The sequence below is a fragment of the Passer domesticus genome, chromosome 1, assembly GCF_036417665.1.
Source record: "Passer domesticus isolate bPasDom1 chromosome 1, bPasDom1.hap1, whole genome shotgun sequence".
Classification (NCBI taxonomy): Eukaryota; Metazoa; Chordata; class Aves; order Passeriformes; family Passeridae; genus Passer; species Passer domesticus.
The window spans coordinates 153,091,485-153,107,855 of record NC_087474.1 but is presented as its reverse complement, the minus strand read 5'-3'; the positions used below and the strand labels follow the sequence as shown (position 1 = coordinate 153,107,855).

Below are 16,371 nucleotides of genomic sequence, written 5' to 3'. Positions count from 1 at the left end.
TCTCATAGGTCATGCTTACCACATTCTTGCTATCCTGTTTTGGTGGGGGGATTTTGTATCTCTTGCACTCTCCCAAATTTTTCAGAAATATTTGTAGCATGTAGCTCCCAGAGCCAGTGACTGATTTCTAGCTCAGACTCTGCTATCACGACTTATAGTAGAATAATGATTAATGTTTCCAATACGTAATACGTGGAAGATAATTTCAAAATAGAAATTACATTTTGTAGCAGGAATCAATGCCAAAGTCACAGAATGATCTGAATTGGAAGAGACCTCCAAAGATGACCAATCCTCCCTGTCAGGGACATCTTTTACTACATCAAGGTCCTCAAAGCCCCATTCAACATGACCTTGAACCATTCTGATGGTGGGACATCCACAATTTTCCTGGACAGCCTGCTCCAGGGTCTTGCCATCCTAATTATAAAAAAGTTATTCCTTATTTCCAATCTAAACCTGCCCTCTTTCAGTTCAAAACTGTTTCCTCTTGTCCTGTAACTAGAGACCTTGGTAAAAGTCCCTCTTGATCTTTCTGACAAGCCCCTTTGGTACTGAAAGGCCAAACTAAGGCCACCCCGGAGTGTTCTCTCCTCCAGGCTGGGCAAACCCAACTCTGTCAGCCTGTCTTTTCCAGAGAGGGGCTCTACCCCTCTGAGCCTCTTCATGGCTTCCTCTGAGCTTTCTCCAACAGGATGTTGGGGGTCCTATAGCTGGACACATTATTTCAGATGGGCTCTCACAAAAGTTGAATAGAGAGGCAGAATCACCTCTCTTGGCCTGCTGTCCATGGTTTGTTTCATGCAGCCCAGAACGTGGTTGGTTTTCTGGTCAGTGAATTCACCTTGCCAGTGCATCTCTAATTTTGCACCCACCAGCATCCCTCAGTCCTCCTCTGCAGGGCTGGTCCCAATCCCTTCATCTTCCAGTCTGTTTCTGGATTGTTCTAATCCAGTGCAGGACCCGGCACTTGGCCTTGCTGAACTTCATGAGGTTTGCATGGTGCCACTCAGGGCTGCCCAGGTGCCTCTGGTGAACCCATTCCCTCAAGCAAAGATCACTGCACCTCTCAGCTTGGTGGTCTGGAAACTTGCTGATGGTGCACCTGACCCCACTGATGATTAGTACTGATTAATTAGTACTGGCCCCAGTATGTATTTTTGAGGGATAACACTCTTTACTGACTATACTGTTGTGCGGAACACACCTGAAAAATTTCTTAGTCTACTTTTTCTTATTCTACATTGGACTCCTATCCTTCTCTTAAAAAATAATAGATTTAATAACCCAATGTCACTTAACTAATATTTGAATACTGAATATTAAACTTTCTTGTTCTTTTGTTATTAGGTCTTTTCAGATAAGAAATAGAAATGGCCTTACATTTCCCTTTGGGTTTGGTCTTTTTTTTGTTGGTGTTTTTTTGGGGTTTTTTTCACTCCTGATGTGTTTGTGCAATCCATTCTGATTGCCTTTCTTTATTCCATGAGAGCAGTATGTGGTTGTGCTGTTTAGCCTTTCTGTAGACTTTTCTGTAGAAAATTAGACTGTAATTTTCATGATTACTTGAGGGAGGAGAAGGGTAAATCAGGCACCTACTCAATTGGCTGGATCTGTGTTGGCAGTTTTACTCTTCTAAAAGGATTATGTCTTTTCATCTTTTATATATATGGCTATAATGTAAAGTTTTATCATTTGACTTTATCACCTCAGAGATTATCTCATGTCTGCAGTATCTCACCCCACCTCTAAGGACATGGTAATTTAACTGCTGCTGAAAATTTTGTCAGGAGAATAAGTGAACAACTTTTGTGTCTTGATACCACAGATTTCAACTGTTACTGATTTATCATACTCAGCTGCCTTGACGAAATACTGTAGCTAAGATTTGTTTTAAGATATTTGTATAACATATAGAGGTTAGAAGTAATTCTGCACTGATCCATGCTTTTAACAACCACAATCAGTTATTCCTACCGACATAGGAAAGCCATAAAGCACCAGCTGAAAATCTGATGAGTTATGAAACACCCTGACTCATTAGATACATGAACACTGCAGAAATTTTGGAACAAATTACCTTATTTGCAATGAAAATTAATAATATTTATCTCTCTTTTAATCCAGAAATATCTGAAGCCATTTCATAGACTTTCGGTAGTCAACATAGAAATATGGCATAAGGATCATCTGTATTCCCTCAGGAGCAAATCAGGGAATCACAGGAAAACAGAGCAACATTATAGCTGACAATTAGCAGTTGTCACAGGAGCTACATATAAAAAATTCACTATCACAGCTCAGTTGCTAACGTTCTGCTTTACTCTAGGCAAGTTTTCCAACATATTTGCCCTAACATTCCTATTTACAAAATACCTAATGCCGAAAGCCATGCAGAGGCCCTGAAGGGCTGCCAGCACCACCAGAGCTTATGGCTCTCTTGCTGTCTCCATGTAAACAGTATGTCTGCATCAGTATAGGTTAAGACTGTATCGTTAAGGCACAGCTTGTTGGATACAATATTTCCTCAGCACTGTACAAACATGAACTCATTATCTTCATCTCTTGCAAATTGGGTGGCTGATTGTACAAGCTCACTTTCACAAGTAAAGAAACTAAGGTGGGAGGCAAAGCACATTAATTAAGCTACCATATGAGACAATGTAAGGTTGCAGAAGCATCTTTAAAAGTTGCCTTTGGGTTTCCAGATGATCAATGACGAGTAGGGTGTGATTTATGTCATCTTAAAATCGATACCTATGTTTGGCTAAATGACTCACCCTATGCTTCACTGACTCTGTGGACTTGTTTTCTATTAACTGTAATAGGAACACAAGAAACTTGCTCAGACGTCAATACTTACATTAATTTAGATAGGTAAGTTTTGGGAAGCTAAAAAAAAAAGCCCTAAAAGCCACCGTGAAATGCAAAGAGCACACTCTGGAAGAGGGGAAGTGGTCACAGCACCAAGCCTGACAGAGTGCAAGGAGTATTTGGACAATGCTCTCTGGTATGTGATGTGAGTCTCGGGTCTGTCCTGTGCAGGGCCAGGAACTGGCCTTGATGACATTTGTGGGTCCCTTCCAATTCAGGGCATTCTATGACTCAGGGTACTTTTTGAATCCCCCATTAAGCCAGTGAAAACGAGACTGCTCTAACCCTTTTGTTAGAATCAAATTATCAGTAAAGCCTGCACAAAATTGCCTTTCTCCCTGCCATGATCAACTGTCCCTTCCCTCTAAGAATTACCTGTAGTCACAAACCCCAGAAACAATTCCTCTGCCATGAGTGTCACCTCTCTGCTTTGAGTACCTGCGAGAGAAAACAGTGAGTGAGACCATGGGGCAAATCCAGAAACCTGCTACCTAAGGCTGCCAGATGAAAGCTGACTGCATGAATGATGGAAAAGCATACCTAGGATGGCATATTTAGTAATTTACTATGGATTCCAGATTTCAGGATGTGACTGCTTCTTTTCATTGACTGCACAGAGAACCATTGTGTGACAGTCTGTGTGCTGCACTGCTTTCACAAACATCTAAGGTGTGTCAGCAGTTTTAGGGGATTGGACAATGAAAGTGACTCCAACTGTTGTCTGGTCATATTGATAATTATTCTGGTGTTTGGATTAAAAAAATGTATACCAAACCACACCTTTAGAGACTGTGCAGCTTAGACCAGTAAACACATGACTGGATGGCTCTTCATTAGAAAGCAGTTGGGGGAAAAACAGGAATAGAAACTCAGGAGAGAAAGTAGTTCAGTTTCTTTTCATACAATATATTTCCTTTTTTTACAAAGAAAAAGGGGTTATGTTTTAAAATGCTGTCCATTTTTAGGGTGCAATGCAGGTGTATTTTGGGGAACCATATAAAATGCTTTCAAGGTTTCCTTGGGAGCATATGATTAATCAAAAAAAAAAACCAAAAAAAACCCCCAAAAAAACAAACAAACAAAACAAACAAAAAACCCAAAACAAAACAAAAAAAAAACCAAAACAAACAAAAAAACCCCAAAAAAACCCCAAACCAAAAATGCAGCAAACTACACAAAACAGAATATCAGTGACTAGCACTTATCCCATCCATCAGACACGTGCTGCAGCATAAACATGGGGGTATATTAGCAGTTATTGATGCCATCTGCTCTTTTTTCTGTTGTGATTTTATAACAGTTTCTGCTTTTTAACAGAGCCACGTTGCAGGGAATTGCTAGAGAGAAGTAACAGCCGTCCAAGCACAGGAAATTTAAACAGTTAATGATGCAGAAAATCCATGAGAAATTATGTTGGAAGTTTGGCATCCCAACTCATAAACAAAAGGTAACAGCAACCACAAGAGCAACAAACAACACATCTGTCGATTTAAGCACTGAAGTTTTTCCATCTAGGAAAAAAATTACCATCTAGAGATTAGAAACAATGTAAACCACCAGCACCCAGGAGCACACTTAAGGGGAAAGGCAATTTATCCAAGCTTTCAGCTCTTCTGAGGTTTCTGCAGGAGCAGGGAAGATGCAGAGCCTGTGTTTGCTGAGGGCTGAGGGGTCAGAAGCTGCAGCCAGCGAGCAGATCTGCAAAATGGGCAGCCTGAAGGGAGCTGGTAGGACAGGGGGCAATGGCTTCCAAGTGCAGGAGGCTAGGGTTAAATTGGATATTGGGAAGAAAGTCTTTACTGTGAAGGTGGTGAGGCACTGCCACAGGCTGCCCAGAGAAACTCTGGATGTCCTATCCCTGGAGGTGTCCAAGGCCAGGCTGGATGGGGCTTTGAGCAATCTTGTCTAGTGGAAGGTGGATTAGATGATCTTTAAGGTCCCTTCCAACCCAAACCATCCCATGATTCCATGGCGTTTTTACTGTGTTCTACAGGGCTTAATTGTAAGATGCAGGAAGCGGAACTTGTAAATCCATGCACAGTTTTTGTGCCTAATGAAAGTATTTTCTGGTGGAATTTATTTATATTGTTAAAACTAAACCTGGGAAGAAATGTAGGATACAGCTATCTGTGCCTGGAGAAAAACAGTTTTAGAGTTGAAAACACAAAAGTTCTATGCTATTTCAGGATTTCAATATTTTTTTGTTCTCATTTAAAGAATAAAAATCCAACTAACTGATCAGCTATAGCAACCAACGAGAGCCCTTCAAGTGGGTCTCTAGCTGGTGGCTAAATGCAAGAATCTGTGATATGAAAATATACACTCACACCAAATACCTTACCAGGCTGTCCTAGGCTCTCCTGTTACAGCTGTCTTATCCTAAATAGTAGTGGAATATTAATTCAATTAGCTATTTGGTCTGATTTCCCCATATCCCCACACCTCCATTGTGAGGCTCCAACTAGAATTTCTATCTTGTTCCTAAAGAATGCCTTCTGCTTAAAATTCATGAAAACTCTTTGTAATCATATGAAAAGTTGCACCAAATGGTAATTTTACAATAATGAAAAATAGCACCTTACTAGAACATTTCCAAACAGAACTGCTTAGTGCCCTGCTTGGTTGTCTAACATTTCTGCTCTGATGTGAACAGGATAGAGCTTGGGTACCCCACAGCATCTCTTCCACATCTCCTGTGCAATCTTCGTGCTTAGCTTTTATCCCCTCTCTCATCTAGGATTTCTGCCATTCTTTCTCAGTTGTATGGCAAATTGTAGACTCATTTTGGGATGGTATTGCATGATGATGATATTTATTGTTAAAGACTCTGTTAAAGACTGTGAAAAAAAAAAAAGTCCTTGTCTCTTTTTAACTGCTTTGTAAACTTTGGTTGTTCTGAAAGTTTTGATGCTTTCATTACTCTTCACCAGCTTATCACAAGATAGACTTGTCATGTCTAAAGAATTTATCTTTTCATTATTTTCTCATTATTTCTACACATTTTTCTTCCTAAATGATACATCAGAAGGAGGAAAAAAATAAACACCTGCTGTTCCTGTCTATGTTCTGCAGCTAGAGAAAATTAGTCATTAGTTCAGTGGCAGCTCCCAGCCCACTTACAGAATCTGTGAAAGCTGACCTCACCCTATTGTGTTTTAGGAAAATGCCCAGCCACAGAGGGTAAGATAAATAACATAGATTTCATTAAAGGGAAAAACTTAGGCTCAATTCTGCTCTTAGTAAAGGTGGGAGTGTTTGCAGATCATTACAGATCACTTGTTTCTCACTCATAAAACCACAGCACTGTTTCAGTGCAGAGCTCTACATAAGGAAGTTGATTCAAATTGCAATAAATTTGTTTTAACCAGTTATTTTTTATGAACCCTGAGAAGGAATGTCACAGGCTGTCATGTCCCCAGTCCATGGGGACCACACAATTCTGGTCACTGGCACCAAAGGGGATTGGTAGGAGCCTTGTGAACACAAAGGGCTGTGGACAGAGGGGCTCCTGCACTTTTATCACCTCCTTGCTGGTCAAGCCAGAACAGCCCTGAGTGCAGCCATGTAACCCTGGGATTCCCCAGTGCCCTGTAGTCACACCTCACAGGGGTTATCAAGGACATCAGGGTAATCAGAGGATTGATACCAATCTCTAGGAGCAGAAGTACTCTGGGATGAGTATCCTGAAACATTTTACATCTCCAGTGGCTAAAATGTTCTTGTTTGTATGTGAGATATTGGTGTCTTCGTGTTGCTCACTGTTAACCAATCTCAGTACCAGATTTTTCTCATTTTCCATATTTTCTTGTGAGTTTTGATTGGTTATTTGTTTTTTTTTTTTTTTGTTTTGTTTTTTTTTTTTGTTTTTTTTTTGTTTTTTTTTTTTTAAGATTGACCAAGAATTACCTGGCTATAAATCCCACCCTAGCTCTGGAGGCAGACACTGAGCACCACAGCCAGTGCTGCACCTGACCTTGTGCTAAAAAGTCTGACCAAAGCCCATTAGGCCAAGAAAACCTTGCAGCAATTTGCTTTAAACCTTGAGGAAAAGTGATCCACAGAAATAGGCAAAACCATGAAACTGCATTTATTCAAAGCACAAAAATGGACACAGAGAAGCAAACATGCTACTTTCCACTTAATCATTTCACAGTATGTCATTACACTGTGAGATCCAGCAGAGCAAAATGTCAGCACCAAAGAAATAAACTCTCGTTCCATTCCACCCTCCTTCCTGAATTTTAAGAAGGTAAACAGCATACCTGTTTGCCAAGGAGAAAAACTGCAATTAGTGCTAAATGACTGTTTCTGTAGCTGAGTGGATGAGGACACCAGCACTTGCTCACTGCAGTCAGTTAATGTCTGCACCATTCACAAACTGCACATTTCTTCACACTTAACATTCTTTTCATATCACTCCACTGAGAGTTTAACTGTAACAGCAAAAGTATTTTGCAATTTTAAGAGATGTCTCCCCACAGTGCTTCACAGTGCTCCACAGACACAAATTAATTCAGCTTCACAGAGCTCCTGGTTTAAGACTTTATTCCATGAGTTAAATGGAGGGGAAAATGTTTTCTGTTATATATTAAAATTTAAAAAAAAAGAACAGGTTTGGGACCCTGGGGACTCAGTGACACAGTACTGGTATAATACTTCAAACAGTAAAAACTGCAGAAGCCATCTGTAGCACAAAATGCAGGTTGCTGCCCATGTTTATATTTGCAGGGAATCACTCAGCTCTGTACATAGATAAGATTCTTGCTTACATTAAAATTGTGTGGGAAAATGAGTATAAGTATGCCTTTTCAATTGCTTCATCTGTTTCTCAGTTATCTCTGCTTGTTTTTCTGTTAGTATGAGCACTATAGACCCTGTTCAGATGTGGAATGGTTAGGGAGATTTGATCCTTCTTCTTATACTCCAAAATGTTTTTATTCATCTTCAGAATTTGCATTTCAGTCCTTATTTGTACTGAGTGAAATGACTCAAGAAAGCAGCCATTGGCTTCTTTTAGAAAAATGGTCTGGCAAAATTCATTAAGGATACCTTGTCTGTCCTATGGCTACAAGATTTTCTTTTAAGGTCCAGGTGCGGTATCTTACTGTTTATCATTTGCTGAGATGTGCATGCTAGGTACACTTATATTCAACAACAGTAGGTCAGAATTCCATTGTAAATCACCCCTGTGAGGGATTGAGGCAAAGCCATATGAAACAATAATAAAATAGCCCAGGTAGGAAGAGACCTTGAAAGATCACCTGATCCAATCAAAGGGAGCTGAGATCATCTAGCACACCATACAACCTCATCTTGAAAACCCCCAATGAAAGGAACTCAGCCACATTCCTGGAGAGGTTCTCCAGGGATTCACTGTCCTCACTGTAAAATGTTCACTTCCTATGTTGAGATTAAACCTCTCTTTGTGCAACTTGTCCTTGCTGCCCCTTGTTCTCTCACTGTGACTCTCTGTGAGCCCAGAGCCTTCACCCTTTTTCTAGGTGCCCTTTTAAGTACTGGAATACTGTGATGATGTCATCCCTGAGCCAGCTCTTCTCAAAGTTAAAAGACTAAACTCCATCAGTTCTTTCCTCACAGAGGAGGCTCTCCAGCCCTCTGATCACCCTCATGGCCTGCCTTTGGATGTTCTCCAGTCTGTCCGCGTCTTTGTGAATTGTGGGGACAAGAGCTGGACACTGTACTCCAGACCTAACAAGTAAATTTTTATCCCTGTGGATGCAGCCCAGGATCCCACTTATCTTCATTTACCTTCATTTATCTTCCTTTACCTTCATTTACCTTCATTACTGCAGCAGCTTCACTGCTGACACATGTTCAGCCACTCATCCACCAGGCCCCAGGGCCCCTTTCAGCATGGCTGCTCCCCACCCACACAGAGCCCAGCCTGTAAAGGGCTCTTTGGTCATGTCACCCCAGGAATCTGCACTTGTCTTTGTTAAACTTCACACAGTTTTCACCAACCCACTCTTCCAGCCCATCCAGGTCTCTCTGAGATCTTTCTGACGTGTCCTCCTCAACACCCAGCTCGGTGTCATCAGAACACTTGATGTCAGCACTCCCAGTCCTGCCATCCAGATCATTTGGGAAGGTGTTGCAAAGTGTGGAGCACAGTATCAATCCCTGGGGGACCCCACTAGTGACAGGCCGCCAGCCTGAGTAAAAACACTGCTCCCCATCCCTATTAGAATTTTCCTGCCCACCAAACAGACCATCTCATGTCTGTGTCCTGCCAGTTTGTCTAGAAGAAGAATGTGGAATGCTTTGCTGTCCATGGTGAAATAGCCACTGCTCTCCCCATGTCAACAGAAGACAAAGTTTTGTTGTGGCAGGTGACCAGGTTACTATGGCACAATTTTTTTGGTATATCTGAGATGGCTGATCAAGCTCTACTGCAATGGGCTGAATGAAAGCAGCCATGGTGGAATTCATCTCACATTGTTTTAAATGTTGTTGAAGTCAAGCAATAATTGTTCTTACTGAAGATTTTTCCTCCATGTGGGTCTATATGAACAATTGTTTTTGTCTTTCCTTATGTGGATGACCATAAAAGGTATATTCTCCCCTTTCCAAAGGTAACAGAACTAGAAAGTTTGTAAATGGAAGATGACACAGGAATGGTATTTTCCTATTAAATCAAAACTGTAAGAATACAGTTTCTTTAAACATATCTTGGATGAAGTTTATAATGTAAGTGTTGTTTAGAAAAAAAAATTAAAATAACATCCCTTTACAGTGCTAAAAGTTATGAAATTCAGTGGGCAGAAAATCTTTCATTTTTCAGAATATAAGGGAAATACCTTGTTTTCTTAAAGCTACTCATATATGTCACTTTTTGACAAGGATGAAATTAACCTGAAAAAATACAGAGAGCTGAACAAATCCAGGAAGAAAATGGCATGTGATTATCCCAATGAGACCAGTCAGAAAATGAGAATATTACATTTCTCTTTGGTACTCACCAAAGTAGAAGTATGGAAAAATCTTAGTGCTTCTACCAAACTTTTTAATTTTCTTTTGTCTACACATAAAAGCTGATGATTTTTTTGAACTCCCAAAGCAAGTCAACACAACAGCTGAATTAAAGCACAGTTTCCAGAAGCCTGGTCTAATTGGTCAGCTAGGAATGCAAAGTGTCTCTGAATGAGTTATTATTTTAATAGCAAAATCCTGTTAATGGGACCGGGATATTTTTTAGTTCTTTAATAATATAAACAACATTTCCCTTTTCTATTTTCCAGAACATCCTAACTCTTTGGGCTCCTTCTGATCAAAATAAGTCAATTCATATTATTTTCAAAAATTGCTGGTGGCTTCTGTGACAGAGACTTATAAATTAAGCAAGCCAAAGTATGTACTCAAACAAAATTCATTTTACAAAATCATTTAAAGCTCTGTCAGCATTGATGGATTACAGATTCAGGATGTCAAGTGGAATTGCTACTACACACATGACTTCAGGATTCCTAAGCTTTAGAAGGGTAACCCTGCACGTGCAGTCACTCACTGCAAGGTGAGGGCTCTCCTCCTCCAGCAGCTCCTCTTGGGCAATGTCCTCACCCACAGGGAGAGTCAGGAGAGATGGAAGGTTTATCAGTCAATACAAGGTTGGCATTATGCTCATTTCATTACAAGAACAAAACAAGAACAGAATAAATCAGTGAAAACTGTAAAGGCAAGATGATAAGGAGTCAAGAAATACAAGGAGTACATAATGGGGAGAATTAAATCCTGAATTGAATGGTGCTGTCAATGGCTCAGTCAGGAAGCAGAGGTACTGTGGTTTACAGGAGATGTTGATATTTTCTTATGCTGTATTGTGCATGATATAAAATCAATGTTGTTTTTCTGTGTGCACAATTGAAAAGATAACCATTAAAAGAAATGTACTCTTGAGAGACTTTAAAGTGACTATGCCCTCATCAATTAGACAAATCCTTCATACTAAGCCTTTCACTCCCAGGATTCAGAATTAGCCTCCATGTGAAGGCTAATGCTGCACTCCTTCCAAAAGAAACAGAGAAACTTGAATAGCATAAATCTAATAATATGTAGCTCATGCTGGTCTTCCTAAAGCAGTGCTTTCATCAAAACTGATGTTCCTTATTCTGCTCATCTCAGCAGCCAGGCTCCTCTCACTGACTGGAGCTCTGATTGGGTCTCAGGCACCACAGATTCCTACTCAATGAATTAAAAAAAACACAGAACCACATTTGAAGTGGTATGGGGTTAGGTCATCCCAAAGGGACTTTCAGAAGACACCATGCAATAGAAGACACAATTCAGCACCCAATATCTGGCGCAGAGATGGTACATCCTTCTCTGGGGTTTCCAGGGTCACTAGTTTGCTTTGCAAGAAGGATTGAAGAAACAGATGAAATATTGAATTTATTTTCTCTCCATCTTACAGGGTATCCAGTGTCCTTGCATACATTTGCACTGAACTGTCCTTTTATTATTATATTTATAGGGTGACTGCATATTTTAATTGGATTTTCCTGAAAATGTGTTTAGGTTTTCTACTCCTCTCTTGCTCAGGAGCTGTCTAAGGGCCACAAACCCCTAGAGGGTGATCATATGGACAATCACAAGATAGTCAAAGGAAAGTTACTCAATATGGCCATAAATACATTTGAAAATATAGTTGCTTTATAGTTTACCTAATATCAACTTATTTTCCCCTCAGAGACATACCCATTAATGCATATACTTATAGATCCCTTCCCTTAACTACTGTAGGGTTCCTCACAAGTTTGTCTGGGGTTCAGTTTTACTCTTGGAGAACATTTACCACAGAAAGACAAAGCTACCTTATGCTGGCACAAGTAGTCCCTCCTGGACTCCTCCATCTGCTCAGGTTTCAGGGAACAGATGCTAGGATGGATTTCAGACCTGGGGTATGCAGCTGAATGAAAGAATGGCTTGTGGCAGCAGCAGCTTCCAAATTTAGAAGAAAATGTTTTAAAAATGGGAAGAAAAATAACCCTCAAATCCAGATACTGTAAAGTGCACTGGAAATAGAATGATGGGCAGATAATGAATCTGTAAAAAGTCTCTTGCAAAGGCAAGAGAAGAGGATATTGCCACACAGGGGAATGACATCTCTCCCGGTAACAGCTTGTGGTTATGTTGGGCAAATTGATATATTGACAGGAAACATTTTAAAAAGGAAAAAAATATTAAAAGTTGAACAGATTTTTTTTTTATTTAGAAAATCATTGTGAGGTTAAAATGTTGGGATCCAATTAAGGGCTGGAAATATTTTGATAACAGTCCTAAAAAGCTTGAAATAAGTTGTTTCTTCACCTAATAACCAGCTCTGTGCATCACATATAAAATCTTCAGGCAATGAAGCTTCCAGGTTGGAAATATTTTAAAACTAAATTTTTAAAATACCATCCTAGTCTTCCACTAAAATTTAAAGGAATATTCCTAAAGGATAGTAAATCACTCATTTATTAGCCTTTAGTATGCGTCCTAGAGGATCCCAACCTGGAGCAGCAAGAATTGTCTGAAAACTTGCAAGAGTCACTGGATTATTTCCTCACACTTCAAATCAAGTTCCATGATGTTTTTGGTTTTTTTTGGTTTTTCATTTCTTTCCCAAGTCTGGAAACATTAATGAAATTATCCAGTAATATTGTAATGGAAACTTCTCTTCATTTAAATTTATAATCAGCAAGCTAAATTAGCCACTTTTCAAAGTCAATTGTTATTTACTTAACCTAGCATAATTTCTCAATTACATTAAAATTAGGTCTTTTTGAATAACCTGATTCAAATATTTTTAAATGCTTTTTATTTCCACTAAGAAATTAATGAATGTTTTTGTCCTTTCATTGAAGAGTTCATGGCTGATTTTTTTTTCTGTAAGCACTTCTATTACTCAGTGTTAGTAGTATATTAAATGTATTAAATTGGAGGTATAGGAAATGTAGATTAAAACATAGAAAATATAAACAATTTCAGAGAAAGCATGTAAGACTGAAGCATTAATGAGTCCGTGATTCTCTAGTTATAACAAATATTTGACTGTCATCATGGAATAGATTAATTTTATGATGTTGAGAGGATTTCCACCTGGGCCATCATGGACCATTGACTATCTAATGTGAATGTCACAGTGTTTTATTGCTTAAACATTGTGAACTTGCTCTATAGCTCACTGAAATTCACTGGAAGTCTTTTACTGACATCTTTGAGATTTGGGTTGGACTCAGTATTTCCACAATTTGTTTTTTTTCCCTCCTCTTGATGAAGCTTCAGGTCAGTCAGAGCCAGTGAAAAGTTCATCTGTCAGGAAGAACAGCTTTCCCTGATACTGGATTGAAGAGGAAAAAACACAGTTAGGAAGAGGAGAGGGCAGCTGTTGGACATCAGAGAAGGGCCAAGAGGATGCTCAGAAGGCTGGAACACCTCTCCAATGAAGAGAGGCTGAGACAGATGGGGTTGTTCAGCTTGGAGAAGAGGAGACTCCAGAGAATTCTTATTGCAGACTTTCAGTACTTAAAGGGGGCTTATAAAGAAGAGAAAGACTGTTTTTTTTTTCACATGGGCAGTTAGTGGCAAGACAGAGTAATGGTTTCAGACTAAAAGAATGGAAATTTAAATTAGATATTAGGAAGATTTTTTTTTTTTTTTTTTTTTTTACTCAGAGGGTGGTGAGACACTGGCAAAGGTTACACAGAGAAGCTGTGGTTTCCCCATCCCTGGAAGTGCTCAAGACCAGCCTGGATGGAACCCTGAGCAACCTGGTTCAGAGGGGGGACCATGGCAGGAGGCTGGAACTAGATGGTCTTTAAGGTCCCTTCCAACTCAAACCATTTGGTTCTATAATTCTTTGGCATCTATAGAGGCTCCCAGAGACTGAATTCCGATCTCTGCTATGCCTCAGCCTTACTATATGTAACCTTAAACAAGTAATTCATGTTCATATTAGCAGATCAGTTGTTTCTTCTTTTAAACTTCCAATGTTATGAAACCAAGGCAGGAAAACCTTATCAAACCTGCTTAGGCTTCAGGTTGCCAAAAATGTTCAAGGTTACCCTCATTTGGAGCTGTTGGCAACATTTTTTGTATTTAAGAACAGAAAATAGAGCATTCTTTATATCCCCATCTCTAGCTAGAAAGATATCTCAGTATCTTTGAAATTAGTACAGTGAAAAGAATTATACTACAGCTCTGTGACAGGAGTGTTTGGGACCCTCTTATTACACTTGGTGGAGACACAATGAGTCTCTGAAATCATGAATGTGATTTCTTTGACCAAATATATGCACCTGCTTTAAGATGAATGATCCACCTTGTAAAGACTTTGAATGAGAGTTTAAAGTGATTTGGTGTGGATGCCTGCATTGGAAGAATTTAATCAGAGATCTCAATTTCTAAGATATCCTAATGTTATACGGCAGCAGAAAATTGGGGAAGGTCTTTTGCTGTGCTTACTTGTGTAGGATCCTTGTATACCAAGCAGAAAATAGGAGCCTTAATGCCTCAGATGCTCAGGAGTACCCATAACTCTCACAAGCTGCACTTTATTCATTCCAGAGCATGTGGTGATTACACAGTGCCTGTTTTGCTTGCCTTTGTAATCTCAGCAGAAACGAGGATTTAACTTGCTAAGTATTACAGCTCAGGTAGGATGAAGAGAAAGCACTCCCATGTAGCCTGTGCCAGTGGGATGTGAGAAGCAACCAGAAGGCAACCTGGAGCTCAGATCTCCACTCCCAAAGAAACTCAATGTGCTGTGAAGCACAAAAGAGCATTACCTGGTTTCATCCAAAGAACATTCATGAACTTCATGCACATCCATCCATCCATTGGTGGTCAAACTGAGAGGATCAACCTGTCCCAGTTTAGTGTTTGCATAAATCCAAAGTGCAGAAGCATGTGACTGATGATGGCTGAGTGAGAAATATTCACCTCAGTATTTCTGCAGTGTACAGTGATATCCTCTAATGATTCACCAATGTTGTTTTCTCAAGGACTCATGAAGAGCATCAGGAAGATTTCAGGTGAGGGATCAGGGCAGTTGTTATCTAGCATTGAGAAGTCTGTTCAAAAGTGCTTTAGTTTACCATTCAGTGCAATGAAAACATTCAAACAAACTTGAGTTCAAAGACTCCAAAATCAGACCTTTTCTGAGTGAGTGAACCTCAGGAGTGGGGTATTGCCAGTTTTTTAATTTACCACTCAGGAGAGCTTTGCTCATGACATTCAGCACTTCAGGAAACATTGCAGTGGCTCATGTGCACTAGTGGCTGAATCACAAGGCTGAGGCTAGAAAATGCTGAACCATGGTGGTGGCCTGACCCACTGGTCTGCAGGGTATTTAGACCTCTCCTCAAGGCAGGAGCCTTGTCCCTTGGTTACATGGGAGCATGAACATGAACAGAAAAAACCCAGGGCTGTAAGACAATACTGGAAAAAGCTGATTTTTCAAACTGACTTCTGTACCCAGGTTCTGCTTCAGATATAGTTTGCATACTTAAGAGAGTATATGTACTGGCAAAATTATGGAGACTGTGCTTTAGAGGAGATAATACAGTAAACAGATCACAGCTGCAGGAAATGTAAAGAGAGGAGTGGCTCAATTATTTGATCTGATATGGAAATTTTCTTCCTTATATTAAATAATAGAGTGTTTTGTTATATTACATGTGTTCAGCTCAACTTGTCTTTCATTTGACCTGTCAGCAGCAACCCTTTCAGAGCTGGCCAGTGTAGCCTTAATTTAGAAATGCCATCCACCATTTGCTCTGGACCAGCAAGGAGAAGATGTGTCCCCAGCAGACAGGCTGAACTTCAGCAGGCCAGCAGCATGCTTTTAACTCATTGATAACATAATCACACTAAGCCCTGCCAAGGTTTTATTGCTGATTATTATTCCATCTCTTTCTCTGTTTTCACCTCACATGCCGTTCGCTCCTGGTTGCCATGGGGATGCTACACAGTATTAGTCTAACTTTAGATTAGCCTTGTAACCTTGCATACTTTAAAATTCTTTAGGTTTCTTAGCAACTCAACTGAGTATCTGGATCTCTGAGCTATTCTCTTAGACAGGGACAGAATGGGTTTGCCACCCCTGGACATCCTCAATGCCTGTTAACCTGTGAGAAGGGGAAGGGTGATGCCTTGCCCACCTGTGCCACCCTTTTCCATAGACCTGGTGACGTTCACTGAAATTACTTCAGCATTAAGGGAGTGCTCACACAAGTAAGCATTTCCAGGCTGAACTCCTGCAAGGATTTGCAAATATTATTAAACAGGAACAGAAACAGAAGATGGAGAGAATATGAATAAATCAAATGTTAAGAATTCTGAAAAAAAGATCCCTTGAAAAAATGGAGGTTGGACAAAAAGATGTTCCCAGATGAAAGCAATATCGTGTAACTGAACCTCAAAAAATCTTTCAAGTTCTAACCAAGAAACCTGCAAATGTCACATAGGACACTGTCTGTAAGCTATCCTTGATACAAC

At 39.9% G+C, this 16,371-nt stretch overlaps 2 long non-coding RNA genes across 10 annotated transcripts in view; one reads left to right on the top strand and one right to left on the bottom strand.

Moving 5' to 3' along the window:
• Positions 1–8,741, bottom strand: part of LOC135285211 (uncharacterized) — a 30,656-nt gene extending 21,915 nt beyond the window's left edge. For 3 of the 8 annotated variants that reach the window (XR_010350186.1, XR_010350193.1, XR_010350192.1), the window contains exons 1-4: positions 7,924–8,741; positions 7,137–7,307; positions 5,457–5,711; positions 3,250–3,312 (exon numbers count right to left, since the gene is read on the bottom strand). This is a non-coding gene — a long non-coding RNA (uncharacterized LOC135285211). The remainder of the gene's footprint in view (positions 1–3,249; positions 3,313–5,456; positions 5,712–7,136; positions 7,308–7,923) is intronic. The other 5 variants (XR_010350189.1, XR_010350190.1, XR_010350191.1 and 2 more) reach the window with 3 other exon arrangements.
• A 311-nt stretch (positions 8,742–9,052) lies between these two features.
• Positions 9,053–15,596, top strand: LOC135285227 (uncharacterized). Of its 2 annotated transcripts, none has more exons than XR_010350195.1 (3): positions 9,053–9,445; positions 10,134–10,405; positions 13,159–15,596. It is a non-coding gene; the product is annotated as an uncharacterized LOC135285227 (long non-coding RNA). The 2 variants fall into 2 exon arrangements; XR_010350200.1 differs by having other exon boundaries at positions 13,153–15,596.
• Positions 15,597–16,371: the final 775 nt, after the last annotated feature.